Genomic DNA, 22,266 nt, shown 5'->3' with positions numbered 1-22,266 from the left:
CATGAGTAGAGAGCGGGGGCGGGGGGAGACTTGCCCTCTTTTCATCTGCAGACGCGAGTTAAGAGAGAATCTGAAATAGGAGGATGTTGCTGCTACTTCGTGCGAAAGCGCTCTGTGATAATGCAGGCAAAACAAGCCACAGCCCCAAGACAGGTACGCGGGCAGCAACATACAAAACGTTTCCCCTTTTTGTAGTGATTTATGAAGGAATGCAACAATCGGTACAAGCAAATGTCAGAGCTTTCTTTCTTTCTTTCTTTCTTTCAATAATTGGTACTTGAAAAAGAGTTCTGTCATTTTGATTGGACGATTCTATTGACGGACTTTAATAAATCATCTGTAAAAAGTGACAGACGTGTATGTATCACGAGCAGCAACAGCAGATAAACAGAGCATCATGATGTGATTTAAAAAAAATAATGACGCTTGTTACTTATTCATTTGTAGTTCATTTAATGGTGTAGCAAGGAACTTAGACAGTTGACTAGACGTTAGTGAATAATGAACTGGAATGAATGTTTAAGTAAAGGATCGTAGCTTAATTTAGGGCAGTATCCCGCCATCATCCTGGGGTGGAGGGGTTGACTGGGGAAAATAAAAAAAATCGATAGAGACAATCGGTTGTAAGCTAAGATTCGGTCGCGCCATAGCTCAAGCGGTTAGTCGCTGGCTTCCCACCTGGTGGCCCGGGTTCGATCCCGGGTCTGGTCAAGTGGGATTTGTGGTGGACAAAGTGGCCCTGGGGCAGGTTTTCTCCGAGTACTTCGGTTTCCCCTACCAATCTCCATTCCACCAATTGCTCCACAATCACCCTCACCTATCATCTGGGGCTGGTACAATAGGCCAGAAGTGGCCGCAGTACAAGGGACTTCGTCCCACCCCACTAGCATTAAAAAAAAGAAAGCTAACATTCGACAGGGGACAGTCAAAAGCGCTACCGTTGAGCCAGTTTTCTCTTTAAGAAGCTTTTTTCCAGCTGAAACGCAAGCTATAATTCCCATCTGCTTACATAACCAAAAAAGTACACAGAAATTTATATTTTTTCATAAAAAAAGGTAAAGAAATCCATGTAACAGGCCTTGGAGGCCCATAGGGTTGTGAGAAGTCGAGGCTTCCACATTTGCTAGACACCTTCGCAATAATATATTGAGAGAATCGATAAAACCTCTATTTTATTTTACCGTGTAGACATACTTTGTCGTAAATCGTGTGCTCTCCTTCGACAACCGTTTCTCTTATAACTGCCCGTGCTCACTCTTACAAAAGGAGCATTTCAAGCAGTCCGAGACATTTCAGAACACGTAAAAGCCTCCGGCCTTATCCATCTTTAAACATGGCCATGCTACCGACTTTAATGAATATTGGTTGAGTCTTCAGGGGCGTTGCAACTGTACAGCGTATTTCACTCCGGTTCACTTTCGGGGCCGAGGATAAGAACAAGGTAAAGCCTGACGAAATGCATATATTTCAGAAATTTATTCTTTTACATTTATTTTGTGCAGACACAAATATATTGCTTCAGGGTTAGTAAGGAGCACACACATTACAATCCAGCAAAAAACAAATAATTTTCTTTTTCTAATTGTTAGTCCGGTATACACAGCGTCCCAAAATGGTTCAAATAGATGGGAGCCTGGAGCCACAGTAACTCAGTCGGTATAGCAACTACGCTACCGGTTGGATGATAGAAGAATTGGGGTTAGATTCCCGTCAGGGGCAAGGGACATTTTTTTCTATGTCCAGACCGGTTCTGGGGCTCACCCATAATGGACACAGGGGGCTGTTTTCCCGGGGATAAAGTGCCAGGGGCGTGAAGCCGACAACTTATCTCCATGCAGTACTGCGGTTAAGAATAGTACGGCTATACCTTCCCTCTTCTTCATAGCGTGGTGCATAATAAATTAGGCACAGGAACAACTTTACCTTTAGATGAGATCAAGGTTTATACGTTGTTCCATGTGCCACTTTTACACGAAGAACCATTCTTGAACAAATGGATAAAGTCTTATTTGAGCTTCACGTCAAGCTAGCATTTCAGCCTGATTTGTGCTTATTTGTCAGCCGACACTGTCAGTAACAGAAACTGTGTAGCGTGAATGACGGGCGATTAGCAAATGATGATTTGTAATGGATGTACGTACATGGAAGTGGTCGTGGTCTAATTTGAGGCACTACCCGGTACTCAGAAAAAGAAACACGAAAGTCTCAGACAGAGTAACCGGCCTTTGGAGTGAGACTTGGACCGGAGACCTCCAAAATACAGTGACATGTAGGCGTTTCTTGAAAACGAATTGGCACACACATTTCCGCGGAGATACGATTCTTAAACACAGACCATCGCTGTTAATGGATACGCAAATGGAAGTTGCAGACTCTTGGAAACCAGATCGTAGCTGCGGAAGCAACATTCTCCACGGATACGAGCAAATATTTTCCATGGATACCGCTAGACTACATAAGCGACCGTGGCCGTGCCATAACTCAGACGGTTAATCGCTGGCTTCCCACCACGGCGGCCCGGGTTCGAGCCCGGATCTGGTATGTGGGATTTGTGATGGACAAAGTGGCGCTGGGGCAGGTTTCCTCCGAGTACTTCGGTTTCCCATGACAATCTTCATTCCATCATTTGCTCCACAACCACCCTCATCTATCATCTGGGGCTGGTACACTAGGCCAGTTTTCGCAGTACCAAGTGGACTCAGTCTCACCCCACTAAGAATAATAATAATAAGTAAAGTGGCCGTTCAACTGAAGTGAACGGAGAAGTTCATGGAGGTAGGCCTAGGCCCACTGGGGCTGTAGTGCCAAGGAAAATAAAAAAGTGGCCGTTCAGATAAGAACGCACTGAGTCGTACATGAGGAGTCATTCGTGATTCATTCGTAACTCTGAGGCAAGTCAGTCACAGTAGAAGAAAGGCCAGAAGAGAAGACAGTCGTAGCAAAGGCAGAATGGAGCGAGTCTTAGGCACTCGTTTATTGAGAGCAGTTGTAATTGAGTGTGATTAAGAGAGATTGTAAAAGAAGGCCTCAATAAATCACGAAATCCAATCCAAAATCCGTTATTATTAGTCACGGAACCCCAAACACGTGATAATACCAAGAGGTATAAGTTCGGTTCAGATATTATATTGGACAGTTATGGTCCAAAATGAAAACTGCCCCACAACTTTGATTATAAAAGGTAAAGGTAAAGCTGTTCCTCGCCGGTCACGGTAGCCGAGCGGTCTAAGGCATGCACTGTCTTCGCTCGCTCGGAAGCCGGGATCGTGGGTTCGGATCTGTTTCCTGTGAGGTACGAACTGAATTCTTATATATTATTCTTATACACTGCCGGTCACGGTAGCCGAGCGGTCTAAGGCATGCACTGTCTTCGCTCGCTCGGAAGTCAGGATCGTGGGTTCGAATCCCACTCAGGGCATGGATGTTTAGTTTGTGTGTGCTGATCATTCGCCCAAGAAGTCCTACCGTATGTGTAAGATCTAGAAAAACCGAAGTGAACGGAGTTCATGGAGGTAGGCCTAGGCTCACTGGGGCTGTTGTGCCAAGAAAAAAAAAGTTGTTCCTGTGTTGAACTAATTAAGCACTAAGCCATGAAGGCATATGGGAAGTAGATCTATAGATCCATATTTTCTTGACCTCGGCACTGGTTGGAGGTGAGTGGTCAGTTTCACGTCCCGGCCGCTTTACCCACGATGAAAAAGCCCCTGGTACACATTGTATAGGAGATAAGATGGACCCCAGAGCCGGTCTGGAGGACATGGAGAAGTGAAAATTCTTGCCTCACCGGGACTCGAACTCCGACTCCTCCGTCCTCCAGCCCGTTGCCAGTCGCTATACCGACTGAGCTATCCTGGCTATTGAGTCTATTGAGTCTATTGAGCAGACCTAATTTCGGAGATGAAATATGCAGGAGTTTCAAAGAATGCATGGAAACTGAAAAGTCTGTAATCAGTATGACGTCATGGTTTAAAATTTATTACAGATGAACTATTAATGGATATAGAGACTCAGCTCTAACACTGTATCAGGGTTCGAATAACGGACATGTAGACTATGAAGCATGGTCCACCATGCTCGGGAAGAAAACATGTGGCTAACACGAACTGGCCTCCTGTACTAATTTGAACGGCAGGTGACGCTAGTGTTTTGCAATGAAGGTAACCACGGGTAACGATTATTGGTTAGAAAACGCCAGCTGTTTGCTAACCCACACGAAACTACGGCCTCGGCATCATAAATCCATTGTAAAACGTTGATATATTCAATGAAATTTCTCTCTTATTAATGTAACAAGTGGCAATTCGAAAAACATAAGCAAATTGTTGAACTGGCTACACGCATAAATAATTGGTCTGTCTTCTTAGAAAACCCGTTATTTTGCGTTATTTTCATTTTGTACTTCGCTGCAGTTTCTGAGACCGCCGCCTAAGGCCGTAATTCTATTTAAATTGGTGGGCATTTTCACAATAGCAGGTAGAATTACGTTAGAACACGATAACTGAAATTTGCAGACATGTTTTACAGAAGGTAAATTCTATTATTCTCTGCTACAATCCCAGGTTATTCGTGTCCACACTTTACGTGGGTTTGGAATACTTATAGATAAACTACAGCTACATAACGACGTTTTACATGCAAACGGCCAGGTTTGTACATATATAAGCTGAATAAGAGTCAGTTCAGAGACTTGAAATTCGAAGGGCGATGTGCAGCTTTGTAGATAGCACATTCCTTCGAAACGTAATCTATCTATCTATCTATCTATCTATCTATCTATCTATCTATCTATCTATCTATCTATCTATCTATCTATCTATCTATCTGTCTGTCTGTCTGTCTGTCTGTCTGTCTGTCTATCTATCTATCTATCTATCTATTTATCTATCTATCTATCTATCTCTGTCTGTCTATCTATCTATCTATCTATCTGTCTGTCTGTCTCTCTATCTATCTATCTATCTATCTATCTATCTATCTAGCTATCTATCTGTCTCTATCTATCTATCTATCTGTCTGTCTGTCTGTCTATCTATCTATCTATCTATCTATCTATCTATCTATCTATCTATCTATCTACCTACCTATCAAGCTCCTCTCGAATACAAGTCTACAGCTTTACCACCATATCAACATTGTAGGTGGATTCTTAACCTACTTTCATTATTTAAAAAACAAAAGAGGGCTTATGAGATCACCTTGCAGTCTGTGCCTTCTGTACGTGTATCCTCCCTACAGTTGCTAGGCAGCGGGTCTGTAAACATGTTCACGCGGCAACGAATACACAAACAACAACAACGGAAGAATTCTTGAAGGCGTGTTCTCCGCGGTCTTTGTCGTAACCAATTAACTAACTAACCAACTAACTAACTCCAAGGAGCTCTGTCCTTCTTGATAAGCCGCCAGTTGTGCAGTTACTCAAGAACACGTTACCCCAATATTTTATGGAACCCGAAGGTCTTTATGTCATGATTTTGCCCTGCATTCTGGTGACGAGACAGCAACATACGATATATTTAGTTTTCTCTGTGTTTACTTCTAGACCAACCTCCTTACTTGCGCCAATTAAAGTTTGTGTGTTTTTCTTTATGGTATCTATATTATCACTCAGGAGATTCACATCATCGATATAGACCAACAGCTGATGTGCCCCCTTTAATTTCAGTCCCACCTGGTTTCCCTGGACCTCCCTGATGGCATATTGTAAAGCAAAGTTAAGTAGGCCTACAATTTATTATATAACCCGGTAAATTAGGTACACTGCTTCTTGAAGTATTGGTTTATCATAAATTCCTTTCCTAACAAAATGTTGTCAGAATATATACTCGTTTTTAGACCGTCCCAGATGGAAGTGTGATTTGAATGCTTCACGAAGTTGTTGAGGCGTATAGATGTAATCCATGGCTATTGCAAATTACGTAATTAATAATATATGAACGAAATTTCAAGGTAACATGTCAGTGCTGAAGAGTAAATTCATGTAGTCTGTAGTTGCAGAATGACTTCGCAAAGTTTAGACTCATCGTCAGGTGTTAAGGATGACATTTTGGAGATGATGCAAATCTTACTACAGGGAAAAGCAAACCTGCAGAACCAATAGAGAAACACAATGCAACGGACTTCCAGCTGAGCACAGAAGTGTCCTTGGTTCCAGATGCATATCGTGTTACATGCATGAGAAAGTTCATTTATAATGACACAAAATGAGCTACTATTAACATGAACCGAGACTGACCATGTCAAAGCGTTACCTCGCTACCCTTACTCCAGCAACAAGAGGGAAATGCAACTGACTGCGCATGCTCCTACTGCTACTTTCCATTTAGGAACCAGAGCATTTTGGAAAAGCAAATAACAGGATCATGTCGGCTCCTAGGGCCTTATCTGAGGGATTGAGGTGGGGAAGCAACTGCCACGAAATATCCGCGACGTTGCAGAGAAAGTTTTCTATTGCGTTAACGCAAAAGGTAAATGATAATGTTGCCCCTGTAACGGGGGAAAAAGGTGAAGCTCTCCTTGTAACAGGCCGTGGAGGTCCATAGGGTTGTGAGATGTCGAGGCTCCCACATGTTCTAGATAGTCGGCTCACAGATGGCGGTGAAGTTGTCAGCCTTACGCACCGGCCGCCCTTTACCCCCCAGGAAGATTCCTGGTACTCATTTCTATTAGAGGCTGAGTCGGCCCCATGGCCATAGTGCGGCTGGAAGGATTAGGATGACCTCATCAGGAATCGAACCCATGACCAGCATAGTGCCTTAACCAACGACGCCACAGCGTGCCTCCAATGTTGTCTCTGAGCTTAATTAATTAAGCACCACGTCATGAAGACGTATGGGGGAGTGAAGGTATAGCTCCACTATTCTTGACCTCGCAACTAGATGGAGGTGAGTGGTCAGCTTCAAGCCCTGGCCGCTTTACGCCGGGGGAAAATCCCGTGATAGCCATTGGATAGGAGACTGGGTGGGCTCCAGAGTCGGTCTGCATGCTTGGAATGGAGAAAAATCTGTTCCATATACTGGGAATCGAACCCAGGCTGTCCAGCTCGTAGCCTGTCGCTATACCTGCTAAGCTATCCCGGATCAAAAAGTGGCACCTAAATCGTGTAGCTAATTTCTAAATTATAATGTAAGGCCGTGATGTAGATATGAGTGAAGATAATATTAAAATGAATCTTACGCAAATAGTTAGTATGAATGTCGGTTAAATTAAAGTAGATAAGGATACGATAACAGTTATAAGTTTTATGATGACGATAACGAACCTTCAGTGAATTATCATCATCAGCATCATAAAACTTTGAGACATAGACGCTGCTAATGAACAAGACACGTAACTACCCAGACAGCCAATATAAATATTGCTTACACATGTTGAGATCAGGCAATGCATTCCTCTGATCTCATAATGTATAGAGGCTGTTCTTGGAATAGAAAGGAGCGAGGTAAACAGTAATTGTAGTTCCTAAGCAGGGGGCCGTGTCTGCTGGCCATTAGGTACAGAATTACGTCACATTTTTCCCAGCTTGTGTATCGTCTCGCGCCAGACCGTTTCGCCAAGGTTATGACATATGGAGTAAACCGTTTGAAAAAGATATTTCGCAGTTTACTCGCACGCTTGCTTTCAATCACCAAGGCCTGATGCGAAAGGGAAGAAAATAGGACACAATTAAATATGAACTAAAGCACAATGGATCACTGAGGTCGCGGTGCAAGGGCAAAGAAGGCCTACCCCTCATACATTCATTCAATATGAACTAGGAGGAACCAAGATATTTGTATTTGAAAACGCCAGTACTACTGCCTTCAGGACGTGATGAACTGTAGTGTGGTAGAAAGATGCCGAAGTTTCGGAGGAATATACTGCCTTCATCTTCAGGAGTACTATTCTACCTTGAAGACAGTAATCTTTACAGTCAGCCTCGTGAGAGCCTAAAATTTTACTATAAGCTATTTACAATGCGTTCCATTCTAATGCTCCAATAATATAGACTTTATACAAAAAAAAAGACTCCGTCGCCTGTAGTCCAAAAGCGAACTATACCGACCGAGCGACCGCCGCTTGTCGGTGAAGTTAGTGCCAACATTTTCGGATAGAGGGCGTCGCGTGGTCAGCGCAACGGATCCCCACGGCCGTTAATTTCGGTTTTCTAGACGGGAACCGCTGTATCCTTGAAATAACTCCTCAATTATCCTCACGAGGCTGAGTGGACCCCGTTCCAGACCCACTACTTCTCAGGAAATCTGGTAGTGCTGGGAATCAAACCCGGGACCTCTGGATCTGTAAAGACGAACTCTGACCACTAGACCACAGAGGCGGTCATATACTTCATATATTCAAGCATAAATCTCGAGTGATCTCGGGTAATTGTAATCTCAGGTTCGAATCAGGCTCCAGGCAAAGGATGCATGTTTGCATGCTCTGTGTTGTCTTGTGTAAGATGAATATTTACAATGGACCGATCCACTATCCCAGGTTTCTCATTGTCCTGCGGGTTATTTCACGATGCTCTCAATAGCTAGACACTGCGTAGCGACGAATGATGGAACAAAGATCAATTGAAAATGATTTGGAAGGAATCGTTTGACGCCTAGTCCAGGTACATCCCGGTGTCTACCTGGAAGGGCTCAGGACTCAAAACAGTTAGTATCTCAGTCGGGATTCGAGCTCCCATATATGGGCCAAGAGCGTTACCGGTACTGCAACCCGTTCCATCTGGAGCCTCGCTGATATTTAACAGTTATCTCTGTCCTTAATTAATTAAGCACTACGCCATGAAGAAGTATGGGGAAGTGAATGTATAGTATATCCACGTATTCTTGGCCTCGGCACTAGTTGGAGGAGAGTGGTCAGCTTCACGCCCCGACCGCATTACCCCTAGGGAAAGAGGCCCCGATATTCATTGCATACGAGGCTGTGTGGGTCCCAAAACCGGTCTGAATGAAGTGTTGACGAGAAAAATCTTACCTCTAGCGGGACTCGAAATCCATCCCTCAGCCGTCGAGCCCCAACAGATTACATGAAATACAAATATTTATGTCGGAAACTAAAACGAACTATCTCGGACAAATGAAAATACGTATAAAACAATGTTATGAATATTCTAAAATTAAAATATTTATAGGACTAACTGTTCGGACGGCAAGCTGGTACCTGAAACACTGGCAATTCTATCTCCGTAGGAGTTACAATATTCCATTCACACGGAGGCAAAGTGTCACACCCCACCGATAGTTATGGTTATGACATGTTACTATAAGCAATTCACGTTTTACGTCATTATGATCCGAGATCTGACGTCACGGAAGCAGATATCTGACGCGGGTACACTTATTTTCCATTGCCTCTAAATGTCTGTCTGAATGCAGCTCTTCTGTTTCAGCCCCAGTGGCATGCTGAAAGCACCGAGTTCATGAACAAAGTCAGTCAGTGTCAGTCAGTGTTTCTCATATTTACGTCCTGCGACTCGGTATCTGTGCCGATCACAGTGGCCAGGCGCTCTAAGGCATCAACCGTCTTCACCCGCTCGAGGCATCGATGTCCGTGTACGTTCATGCTGTGTTCGTGTTGTCCAGGCCTTGTACATAATGTATGTACGAACATTTTGTAACATGTAAATTGTAACTTAATACTCCCGAGTATGACCGATAAATGACAGGCCCGACCTCTCGACAGAGAGGCAGTAACTTTCAAACAAGAACGCTTTTCTGGTCATGAGCCCCGGATGGGGCTGAACACCAAGATAGACATACTGACTGACCGTCAGTTGGAATGTGGCTCTGAGTTGTGCTGTCCTGTGTGCTGGTAGCGGCCTTGCGACGGGCTGATCCCCCGTCCAAGGAGCCTACCGATTGTGTAAAAAGATTAAGAAACTGAAAAAGCGGCCAAGGTCCAACGAGGGGCTCTAAGGTTATATATAGACTCGATATTGGGGTTTCGAACAAGAAACAAAGTATTTTTTTTTATTGCTAGTGGGGTGGGACTAAGTCCCTAGTACCGCGGCCACTTCTGGCCTATTGTACCAGCCGCAGATGATAGGTGAGGGTGATTGTGGAGCAATTGGTTGAATGAAGATTGGCAGGGGAAACCGAAGTACTCGAAGAAAACCTGCCCCAGCGCCAACTTGTCCACCACAAATCCCACTTGACCAGGCCCGGGATCGAACCCGGGCCGCCGCGGTGGGAAGCCAGCGACTAACCGCTTGAGCTATGGCGCGGCCAGAAACCAAGTTCATTTCGAGGCCAAGTATATGTCGGATGGAAGATGTCTAAATTCATGTATCGTAGGCTTAATGGCAACTAAATTAGAACACGTGGTTCGAGACTGCAGTGTACTTAAATATGAAGCCCGTCAAGAACTTTCATGTTACATATTGCACAAGCCGTCGCGGACAGCTGACAAGGGGTAATCCTCCAGTTTGGGGGTGGGGGGGATTGATTTAATAACATTCTAACGTAAAAATCCAGTAAAGTAAAAGGTAAATAAAGTTGTCCTTGTGTTTAATTAGTTATGCAGTATGCCATGAAGATATATTGGGCAGCGGAAGTATAGCTCCACCTTTCTTAACCTTGGCATTAGATGACGGTGAGTGTTTAGCTTCACGTCCCCGCCGCTTTACCACCGATACCCATTGGATTGGAGGCTGGGTAGGCACTAGAGCCGGTCTGAAAGCTGTAGAGAGAAAAAAAATTGTACACTGCTGGGAATCGAACCTGGGGCGCTAAGCCCGTAGCCCGTCGCTATCCCGGCTCCGCAAAAATGCAGTACGTTATGAAATGTTACATGATGCCTCCGTCATATAGGGCATGGAATTAGTTATGGAAGCCATTTTGGGCACAGCGCTCGCGAAAGCGGGGATTTGGAGCGTGTTAAAATGCTATCCCCATACGGTCCGAAATTTCACAACCAATTTCTCTATCCTCGAGTTTATACTCAGTATACTACAGCAGGTGCCTGACGTTCTGAACCAAATTCTGGCACATATTTCGCTTTTCTCTTTTGCTTGTCAATTCCTTGCTCGCTCATACCCTTTCATTTAATCATCATAACAGAATGTATTATTATTATTATTAATTGCTGCTGCTCCTACTACTACGACTACTACTACTACTATACTACTACTACTACTACTACTACTACTAATACCACTATTACTACTACTACTACTACTACTACTACCACCACCACCACTACCATGTTTTGTTTACATTTACTCGGCTTATTCTGTACTTGGCTTTTGCGCTGTTAAGTCAGCACGTAAATAAAACACGAAATGGAATGGACTGAACTGAATTTACTTCTCTGTAGCGGTTGCATGACTGGCAGTCCGAAGTGTGTGTGTGGGGGGGGGTTCAGTCCGAGGGGGGGCCGGCTGGACGGAAGTCGGTTGCGGATGGGAACTGAACGACAGGTGTGGGTGTGTGTGTGTGTGTGTCACACCCTCCACATAACGGTCTCTCTGATCCAGCCCGATAATAAAAATTAACGTTTCTCTAACCTGTTACACGTCATAACGGACGTTTAAATGCATCACAATTCTGTTCTGTATGGGGTGAATTTGGTTGAGGTGGAATCAAGTACATATTCAAGGTTCCTATACAAAAACAGCCATGCCTGAAGCATACAGCTTCTCATTCTTCCATTACTTTCAGTTAGTCTAACCGCCATTTGCAAGTAAGGTAATTCTGAGATATTCAATAACAAAGAACTTCGTATAGAACATGGAAAATCTCACAGCAGCGTTTATCAAGCGTTGTGGTCTTCTGGGATGCAACACCGCGTAGTCCGTTGAAAATCAGCAGATGTTTCGGAATAGAATGCTGCCTCCATATTCAGGGCTGAAGAATAAGCTAAGCAAGATACCAGCATGAAGCAGGTTGCAAGCAGAGCGATATGTTCTTCCGAATCATCGGTTGACTTTCAACATACTTCTCCTCCTCCTCCTCCTCCTCCTCCTTCTTCTTCTTCTTCTTCTTCTTCTTCTTCTTGCTCCCACTTGGAGCAGAGGGCATTCGTGAAACGCTTCGTTTTACTTTAGTTTCTTAATCCTAAGACAATCGATAGACTCCTTGGACGGGGGATCAACCCGTCGCAAGTCCGCTACCTACACACAGGACAGAACGAACACAGAATAAATGCATAGAGGCATTCATGCCTTGAGTTGGATTCGAACTCACGACCCCAGTGTTCGAGCGGGCGAAGACAAATTTTCGAAAATTTTCCAGGAGCGACTGTTGATAACATGTCATTCCGAGCAGTAAGTACAGGCCTGAAAATGATTTAGGCCTGCACTTACTGCTCAGAATGGCAAAAGATAAATCTTTCGCCTTTTATATCGATTAAAGAACCACTAATACCATTGGATGCAGGTAAGCCAATTGTTGAGGTGCTGATTTTTTTGGTAAAATTCAAAGTGCACACGGCTTCGCTATTAGTAGAATATCAAAGTTGTAATTTTGACTCCAAGTTACTCTAGAATAGAGCATTACACGTATTTGTTATGAATTTCAAAATTTTCGGAGCTTCCCCACCGGAGATATGAGATGTTAAATATGGCCGATTTTGGGCTTAGAGCAAAGTTTGGAAGCTCCTGGAAAATTCTGGAAAATAGACACGGGGTTCAAAACTACGTGCTTATATTTCCCATGTAGACAAAAATTAATAGTAGAAACCACAGATCTGATACTTTCCCCCTCCAACTGGATTTGAAGGTCAAGAATATCATTTTTCCCAAAATTGATAGGTAATTTTCAAGCTTAATTAGACCTAGAAGATGTGAGTCGACTAAAAACTTGTAATGATAGGAATTGTCGTCCATATCATGCGGAACAAATTGGTTTTTATTGGAGTCTTTAGTATAAATAGTTATCGATATATAGAAAATAACGCAAACCTCCATTTCAGCCGAAAACGCATTATAAAAACGGCTGTACCGGGAGAAGAGAGCGGGTTATTTTTTTGTAATATTTTTGAAGTATGAAAATATTTAGAAATAAGTGTACAAAATATATATTTTTTTAAATGGTCGAGCGACCTATCTGGATGACTTCACATGGAATGACCCTATTATGAATGCTGGTTACTAAAGAATTCGAACTAGACTTAGTATCCTACCATTCGTACTAACAGTCTGAAGAAAATTAAGAAAATCTTCGGTCAGGATAGCAGGCAATCTGACTAAGATTTGAATCTGGTACTACTTGATGAACACAATCTAGAGTTTTAGAGCTATAATAACCTGCTCGGTGTTAACTACATAACTCAGCTGAGGAAGGTCCATACTGTGAGGCTAACAGTTAAGATATTCCCCACTTTTAAGGCACTTGAAGGTTCACTGCCCTGTTGATAACAAATCCACCACTGGCTCCTGTCCTGAGCTCGGTTTTAAAACGAAGAAAATAAATAGTTCACTATATGAAGGCATTCTTAAAATGTGTGCATTTAATCAAATGTCATGCTCAGAATAAAATTTATTGATCATGGAGTAGAAACCAAAATAGAGCCTATATATTTCTGGTGGTTGGAAAGTTGTTGTTACCTAATTCGTACAAAAACGACATTACAATAAGATTTATACTTATTAATTTCTTGGGGATCGTGACTAGTAAATATTTCCGTCGACATTTGAGCACTGCAGATAATGGAAGTATTTCTTATTAAGGCATTACAAACACCACAGAATTCTGCATGTAATATTACTTGGAAATCCGAATCTCTTAACGATGAGTGAGTGGTATTGCTACCACCTCAAAACGATTGCCATGTTTGAATAACTGAAAGTAGGAATTGAAGAAATGTGTTACTGAATGCCTTCAAATGAAATGACCTTCATGTCTATGTCAAAATTGGCGAAGTGACTGTGGATCACACGTGTGTTTTTCATTGTACAATGTTTCATTCTAGTTTCGGAAACCCGACTCGCAACCACGGCATTTCAGGTTTAGCCTGACCGTTTCCCTGCAGAGAACTTCTTTTGTTTCACATACAAAATCTCTAGAACCAGCCTGCGAGTAAAGGAATAAACACATTCAACACATCTACACACTATAAGGGTCATACTTCATATTATTCTTTTAATAATATTAACCTTATGGACTAACAGGAGGTTGGAGAAAACTGGATAATGAGCTTCATAACTTGTACTTTTTTCCAACTATAATTAGAATGATCAAGTCAAGGAGGATGAGGTGGGCAGGGCATGTAGCATGAATGGGGGAGAAGAGAAATGCATATAGGATATTTGTGGGAAAGCCAAAAGGAAAGAGACCACTGGGAAGACCAAGGCGTTGGTGGGTGAACAAAATTAAAATGGATCTTAAAGAGATAGGATGGGATGGGATGGATTGGATTGATCTGGCTCAGGATATGGACCAGTGGAGGGCTCTCGTGAACACGGTAATGAAGCTTCGGGTTCCATAAAATGCTGGGAAATTCTTGAGTAGCTGCAGAACTGGCGGCTCTTCAAGAAGGGCTCACATCCCCCCCCCGGCACTATAGCCCCAGTGGGCCTAGGCCTACCTCCATGAACTTCTCCGTTCACTTCCGTTTTTCTAGATCTTACACATTCGGTAGGACTCCTTGGGCGGGTGATCAGCTCGTCGCAAGAAGGGCTCAGCTCCATGAGTAAGTAAATAAGTAATTAAGTAAGTAGGTAAGTATTTCTTTATTGCTAGTGGTGTGGGACTAAGTCCCTTGTACTGCAGCCACTTCTGGCCTATTGTACCAGCCCCAGATGATAGGTGAGGGTGATTGTGGAGCAATTGGTGGAATGAAGATTGGCAGGGGAAACCGAAGTACTCGGAAAAAACCTGCCCCAGCGCCACTTTGTCCACCACAAATCCCACTTGAGCAGACCCGGGATCGAACCCTGGCCATCGCGGTGGAAACCCAACGACTAACCGCTTGAGCTATGGCGCGGCCTAAGTAAGTAAGTAGGTAAGAACCTTACGGATATGTCTTGAACGATACAGACAACAGAATTAAGCAGATGTTAATAATACTAAGTTTCATGATGAAACCAAATATTTTATGTTGATATTCTAGTATAGACCGTAATACATAGTTGGTTGATGACGAAATTAGTTAGACCATCGCATGATTGGTGCGGTGTTCAGGTTGTAGGATGATTGTTCTATTGCAGTAAACTTGAGCCGACAATTACCTAACACGAACCAAGAGGAAATATTGAAAGTGGTACAAAGGTTGTTAAAGGGGGTTCAACGTCCAGTCATAGAGAACAGAGATAGAAATCTAACAACCTCATTATAACAACTATTAAGATAAATATCAGGGAAACATAGGCCCACTCCGAACTAAACTGTAGCCCTGAAACATGCGTCAACCGCAAGTAAAGTGCGCAAGAGCCAGAAATAGCAACAATAGTATCACGCGTACATGGTGCAGCATAATAATAAATAATAACAAACCGAGCCTTTCAGCCATATAAACTGTCTACAACAACCCAAGTAATTTAACAAACATTAAAAGTACTCTCCATTGGCGTCATGAAGAATTTCGAAGGATTTCTTTTTTCACTGGCTCTACAGCCCCCTTGGGCCCTGGCCTCTGATTTTCAGTTTAATGATGAATTCTTACACATGGTAGGACTCCTAGGACGAGTTATCAGCTCGTCGCAAGACATCTACCTAAACACAGGACAATACAAACACAGAATAAACACATACACATAGCAAACATACATGCCTTGTGTGGGATTCGAACCCACGATCCCAGCTTCCGAGCGAGCGAAGACAGTACATGACTTAGACCGCTCGGCTACCCAGACCGGTTCCGAAGGATTAGGCTTCTTAATATCTTGATAGCAATCTCAGTGTCACGTGTAAGGGTGACTATAGACGGGGGTTGGATTGGTAATCGGATTTATTGAACAGTTACAGAATGTAACTACAAATAACTACAACAGTTACACACTTCACAAATCACTGTAATCGCAACACGTACAAATTCTTCTCAGTTTGCTACGTCTTCACCAGTCGTTCCTGGTGACGGATCCCAACAATGTCCTCTGCTGCCGACCTCACTTTCTTACCGACTGACAACTGTCTCACAACTAACTCACTGCTCCAACTAACTATCGACTTTCAACTAAATGTTAAATGTCCTGCTTATAATATCTCAGCATGGACGGCACAGAAAACACCCGCCCACTGTTGCTGTTTTCAATTGGTGCGGTGCAAACAGTCTTGTTTTGCGAAGCCGTTACTCTGTAACGGCTCTCGTATATTTGCTTATCTCGCGGTCGTCACCTAGCAACATGTCTTGATGCAACAGTAGCAATAAAACTTATTCATAATGGAATCACAAGGAATCTAAGCAATTATTCCTGAAATGTAGGTTGAATTTAACACGGGTATGCCTACTTAACTGTATACAAAAACATTGCACACTAGGGTTTCTTTGGTGCTCCTAAGTCCCGCCAAGGAAATTCTGGGATAGTAACTCAAATTAGACCACTTAATTTTCCTTTCATATCATTCCCCATTCATTATTCATCTTTCCTATCGACGCTATGGGGTCTTAGCTTGAGCTGCTGACAACGTAGTTAATTAAATCACTAATAAACAAATAAGTAGCCGGGGTGGCTCAGTCTGTACGTATAGCGACTGGCTACGGGGTAGACGGTCTAGGGATCAGAGTTCCAGTCCCAGTGGAGACAACATTTTTCTCCTCTCCACGTCGTCCGGACCGGTTTTGGGGCCCACCCAGCTTATCACCCAATGGGTACCGGGGGCTCATTCCCCGAGGATAAAGCGGCCAGGTCATGAAGCTCATCAGTCACCTCCAACTAGCACCGAGATAAAAAAAATGTAGTTCTATATATCCACTCCTCCATACGCCATCACGGCGTAGTGCTTAATTAGTTAAGCACAAGGACATCTTTATCTTTTTTACCTCTATAAGTAAATAAATAAATAAATAAATAAATAACCCTAGCACATCACTAGCAGCCTACAACATAATTACGTACAATACATTGTTACTGAGTAGTGCATTTGTTACGCATTCTTTCTGCGTCTACTTCTTCAGTACCATAGCTCACTGAAGCGTTGTGCACACTGTATGCTGACTTTCAGACTCAGCTGTGTTGTGATGTGAGCGGTTCTTTCCTCTCAACTAAATTCCATGAATTATGTGGACATAAAAAATTAAGTTGGAATTGAGGTCCTTGCAGTGACGGCTATGAAGATTTCTGCCTTCTGGGATATAATGCAGTGTAGGCCGATGAAAGTCCACCGACGTTTCGGAGAAGCACACTGTTTCCATCTTCATAATCGAAGAATAAGCCACGTAAAAAACTGTCATGTTTCATGATGGTTTCTTGCTTAGTTTACTTTCTGACCCTGAAGAAGGAGGTCATATATTCGTCCGAAACATCGGTTAACTTTTATCGGTTTACACGGCGTTATATTCAGGAAGCTAGAGCTCTTCATAAACAATTAATATTGAAGCAAACTATTTTTCGTTTGTGTTTCCCTGTTAAACAACTTCAGTTTGTGACAGGTGATTCAACGACCTTCATGCCAAACTTCAAATTGGAACCCCTCCTGAATATGGGAAAGAAATAATGTGACGTATAGACTCATTGCTAGGCAACGACTCGGTAAACACATTCCCGCGGGAGCCAACGCGCGCTACAATAGGACACCTACTGCTAGGCAACGGATCATAAAGCACGCCTCCTTAAAATAGAGGCTGTGTTATCTGCATGGCCCGTGCAAAGTGGCTATGAAGAAGTGTTCAGCAGCATAGAGTCAGTTGTCAGAGAGTTCAGTTGAAGAAGAGTTTGAGTTATTGTCGTCGAGAGTTGGGGCGAGTGCTGGAGATGGCAGTCGAAGGTGATTGAGAAGAAACGACAAGAAATGAATTAGACCGTGCAAAGAAAACATTCGAAGTTACAGTGAGACGGTTATAAATCCGTTGCCAGGATACGACTAATGAAAACTGAGAATCCCAGTGCGTGTGTAATGGTGTACTATAAAGTGTTTAAATCAACGATAGCGTTGTATTACTGTAGATCTGAGGTGTGAATTTATAAGGTGCAATAAATCTAGTTATCCAATCCAGAACCCGTCACGCAACAAACCCCTTACACGTGACAGTAATAATCAGTACAGTTAGGTGCAAACAGAGATTCGGGAATTTACAAGGTTAATGGGAATTGTCGTGATGCATCCGTAATTCTGAAAGCATTGGTACAGACCTAAATTTTTTGGGGGTGGGGGCTAGGTTGTGTCATTCATATCATATTTGACGTTGTATTATAGGCACTGTAACTTTGGGCAACATTATAATCAGTCGTGTATTCACACCAAACAACTATTTACAAGGTTTAATCTGTGGACTGGATGGCATGATGGCCTTAGCTTGTTGCATAACGAAGAAATCTATATCAACTTTATATCAGTTGAGGGTTCCAGGGCATAGAAACTCTGCTGAAAGTTTCTTACGCTGTTTACTTGAAACAGAAGGAAATAGAGAATTAAAAAGACTCGCAAGTGAAGTATCATTGATACTGTGCGCCTCTAATTGTAGTGGGGAGTCTGGTAATGGGATGTTAATTGGACGGCTATTTGTACAGCTTTTTAAGGGCTTCTCGGCAGTTCTAAGTTATTTGTGAAGGGGAAGGCGAAAGCGTCTGTTTGTGATGGGCAAAGAAAGAACCTTTCACCTGTCGGTTGGTATGTCACCATCGTTTAGCACGAAGCCGAAAATCAGGGGCCAAGGCGATGACTTTTTTTATTAACAGCTTGGGTGGTCGTTTTATCTTCCAGGTAGAACATTGAATGAGGAGCTCAGAGCGGGTCCGACTGGGGTCAAAATATTTATTTCATCCTTTCTTTCTATGAGATGGGATGTGACGCCATGTAGTCTGGTAAACCTTCCTCTGATACATCGCTGAACTTGCGTCTGAGACGGACAGTACCCTTCATAGTCGCTGCTGTCAGAGCTTCTGCTCAAACAGTTCACATTTTACGTTCCGATTCTAGTCTCCAGATGGATGCAGCAGGCTGTAGAATTATTTAAATCTTAATGTTGGAGGACCATTGGATCTTAACATGAATGGGAAGTATTTTAAATCATAATTGCGTGGAAGACATCTGGACTTCAGATGAACACATGGAGAATTGGGGGAAAAACTTATGTGAAAGTTTGCGAATATCTTGTCCTAGCATTTTCATGTCAGCTCATTCGGAGAGCACTTGTGATTATTGGGCTTTTCGACTTTGTCCATCGTCCGGTATTATAAAGAATAGAATAAAATAGACGTGTTCCAAAAACCCAGCAATCCTGTGCGTTATATACCATCATCAGAACTCTTTAGAATGAACTTATTGAAAGATGTCAGAATTGAATGGTAAGGCAATGCTTATGAAGAATGAAGGGTATATTTGTACCTATGAAGAGAGAAGACGTGGAAGGAGAGAATTACGTATTGAGGAACTTCGCAATCTGTACTCTTCATCAAATGTTTTACAATGGAATGAAAGAGGATGACATGGACGGAGCTGCAGCAATAATAAGAGCTGGAAATGAATACAGCATTTTGGAAAACCTAAACTGAAGGGCTGCTTTAAAGATCTAACCGTAGATGATAATATAATATTAAAATTGGCATTGAAGAAATAAGATGTGAGGGTGTGAAATGGATTCGACTTGCTCAGGATAAGATTAACTGGCGAGTTCATTTGAACACTGCTATGAAACTTCGCGTGAATGGTGAATTTCCCGACCAACATAGCGACCGCAATCTTATCAAGAAACGGCTGCTGTAGAGCAGATTGAATTAAACTGGCTAAGTGTAGGACACAATTCTGACTTCGTTTCAGCAGCGATAAAACTTGGGGCTCTAATACTTGGGGGTGAATGAGGTACAGAGAGTTATTTTGTTAAAGGATTTCTTTGTTATAGGCTTTCTTCTAACTGGACCGGTTCTCTGCAGCAGTTCGAATGGAAGGCAGAAAAAAGATAATGCACTTCTTTTAGTTTAATCTTTTGTTCAGATCCTGCCCACATTTCCATGAACTGACCAAGATGAATACTTAACATCTGATTCCGAAACCGAAAGGACGTTTTATCTTAACAAGTCAGGATGGCTGCGACTGTGATGAAAAGCAGGAGCAAACTGCAGGCTCCCTGCAATATAATACGACTGTCTTCATGAACAAACTTAACCACACCCGGATTGACATGTTCTGAGTGAGGCAAACCTGGTTTTGAACATGTCATGAACCGAAATAATTTTGAAGTCAACAGTAGCCGGCCATTTTAGTAGCTAAATTTATTTCTTGCTCTTAAGCTCATTTAATGATTCCTTATCAACTGCACATAGTCTCATTACATTGTCACATATTATGTGTGACTATAGACGGGGTTAGGCTTGGTGACTACATCTATTGACCACTTATACACACGACTCTGAACTACATGCAATTACAGCGTCACCGTTAATCTCCACAATTCACATATCACCACAGCACCCGTTAAGCCTTTTCCAGCCTGCCGTGTCCTCACCAGCTGTTCCATGGCAACGGTTTGTAACAGTGGAGATTATTCACCTTCACGCGCTTAGTTCCTTCCTTCACAGCCTCCCACACACAACTGACTATAAACCGGTCGCCCCAAACTGTCTTCAAGATAACTCCTCGGCACGGACCACGTAGAAAACACCGTTCTCTTTTCCGCGGGAATTTGTTCACGTCACCCAGCAACGGCCGTCATTTCATGACCGTTACTCAGCAACAGNAACCGGTCGCCCCAAACTGTCTTCAAGATAACTCCTCGGCACGGACTACGTAGAAAATACCGTTCTCGTTTCCGCGGGAATTTATTCACGTCACCCAGCAAAGGGTTGCGTAACACCGTTTATTAAGACTCAGCTGCCCCAGCAACGGCCGTCATTTCATGACCGTTACTCAGCAACAAGTCAACGCTTTACAATAGAAATTCCGTATGGTAACATGTATATCAATTAAAATTGGAAAAGATTTCAAAGGAAGAAATCGTTCTTGTTATTAAGTACTGGTACGTTCCAACGTATTTCCGTAGGGACGGAAAAGTGTATCAGTAGCATAGCATGGCTGGTCATAATCATCATCATCATACCAATTGCTACATGTTTCGGCCCTACTTGGTCATCTTTAGGTAATTGTTCACTTTTCGAAACCGTCGCACTGCACTAGATCTTCAGTCAATATATTTCAGTGTTGCTGTATATTGTTGTTCACGCTAAAATGCGTTTTGTTGAGAACGAAACTCTCTTCGTTCGGGGTTATTTTCCTTTGGCGGCGTCCATGTTTTGCCCCCTTCGCACGTGTGTACTCGCTAGCTGGGCGTCTGTCCTTTGTATCAGATCCAACTTGATGTTTGTTAATTGATTAATCAACAAAACAGACATGACAAATTAACTGACTCATAATCCAAACATGGTGAAAATTAGTTCGTATCTTCATCAACATTAACCAACACTGACGCTGACTTCTTTGACTCTCGTCATGCAGCACCTCTTGTTACTGTGAACTAAGTCAACCGCCGTCTGGTCTCAACTAAAGCACAGTCATGGCGAAATATTCGACAGCTCAGCCAAGGGCTGTACGACCAAGGAGTTGGGGTTCGATTCCCTATAGAAGCATGAGACTTTAACCTTTTTCGTAACGTTCAAACCGTTCCTGAGGCCCACTCAGCCTCCTATACAATAGGCACCAGGACTCTTCCCAAGGGGGGCAAAGCGGTGGGGGGCGTGAATATGAGCACTCGCCTCCATGTAGCGCCGATGTTGAGAATGGTGGAGCTATAACTCCATTTCTCCATAAGTCTTCATGGAGTGGTGTTTAATTAATTAAGACCAGGGGTAACTTTATTTCTTTTACTTTTTAAAGGGTAAATTAAAGTTTTCCTTGTATTTCATTAAGTATCATATCATGGATACTTATGGGAGGTACAGCTCCATACAGACTTAACCTCGGTTTCCGCTCTCATTTCTAATTCCACCAGCAGCTCCATATTTGTTAATCATCCTCTCATCCGATGCTGCATAATCTCGATGCTGAGAGCGTCGTTAAATAACCAACTTAAAAAGAACCTAAGCTCGGCACTGGATGGAGGTGAATGGTCATCTTCACGACCTGACAGCCTGGAAACCCCGAATGCTCGGTTGTCTAGCCTAGGAATTAATAAAATCAGTGTCCCTCAGAGTTAGTACTGTAATTCCATAATGTAACCAGAAGGTGGAAAATTATAGGCGAAGTACAGCAC

The 22,266-nt window shown here is 42.9% G+C and overlaps 1 long non-coding RNA gene across 1 annotated transcript in view; it reads right to left on the bottom strand.

Annotated features, from left to right (window-relative positions):
• The window catches only part of LOC117282605, a 147,841-nt gene that overhangs the window by 19,984 nt on the left and 105,591 nt on the right, over positions 1-22,266 (bottom strand). The window lies entirely within an intron of this gene.

Source organism: Cryptotermes secundus, unplaced genomic scaffold, assembly GCF_002891405.2.
Source record: "Cryptotermes secundus unplaced genomic scaffold, Csec_1.0 scaffold2218, whole genome shotgun sequence".
Classification (NCBI taxonomy): Eukaryota; Metazoa; Arthropoda; class Insecta; order Blattodea; family Kalotermitidae; genus Cryptotermes; species Cryptotermes secundus.
Note: the sequence above shows the minus strand (reverse complement) of the source record. Positions and strands in the feature narration are given on the sequence as shown.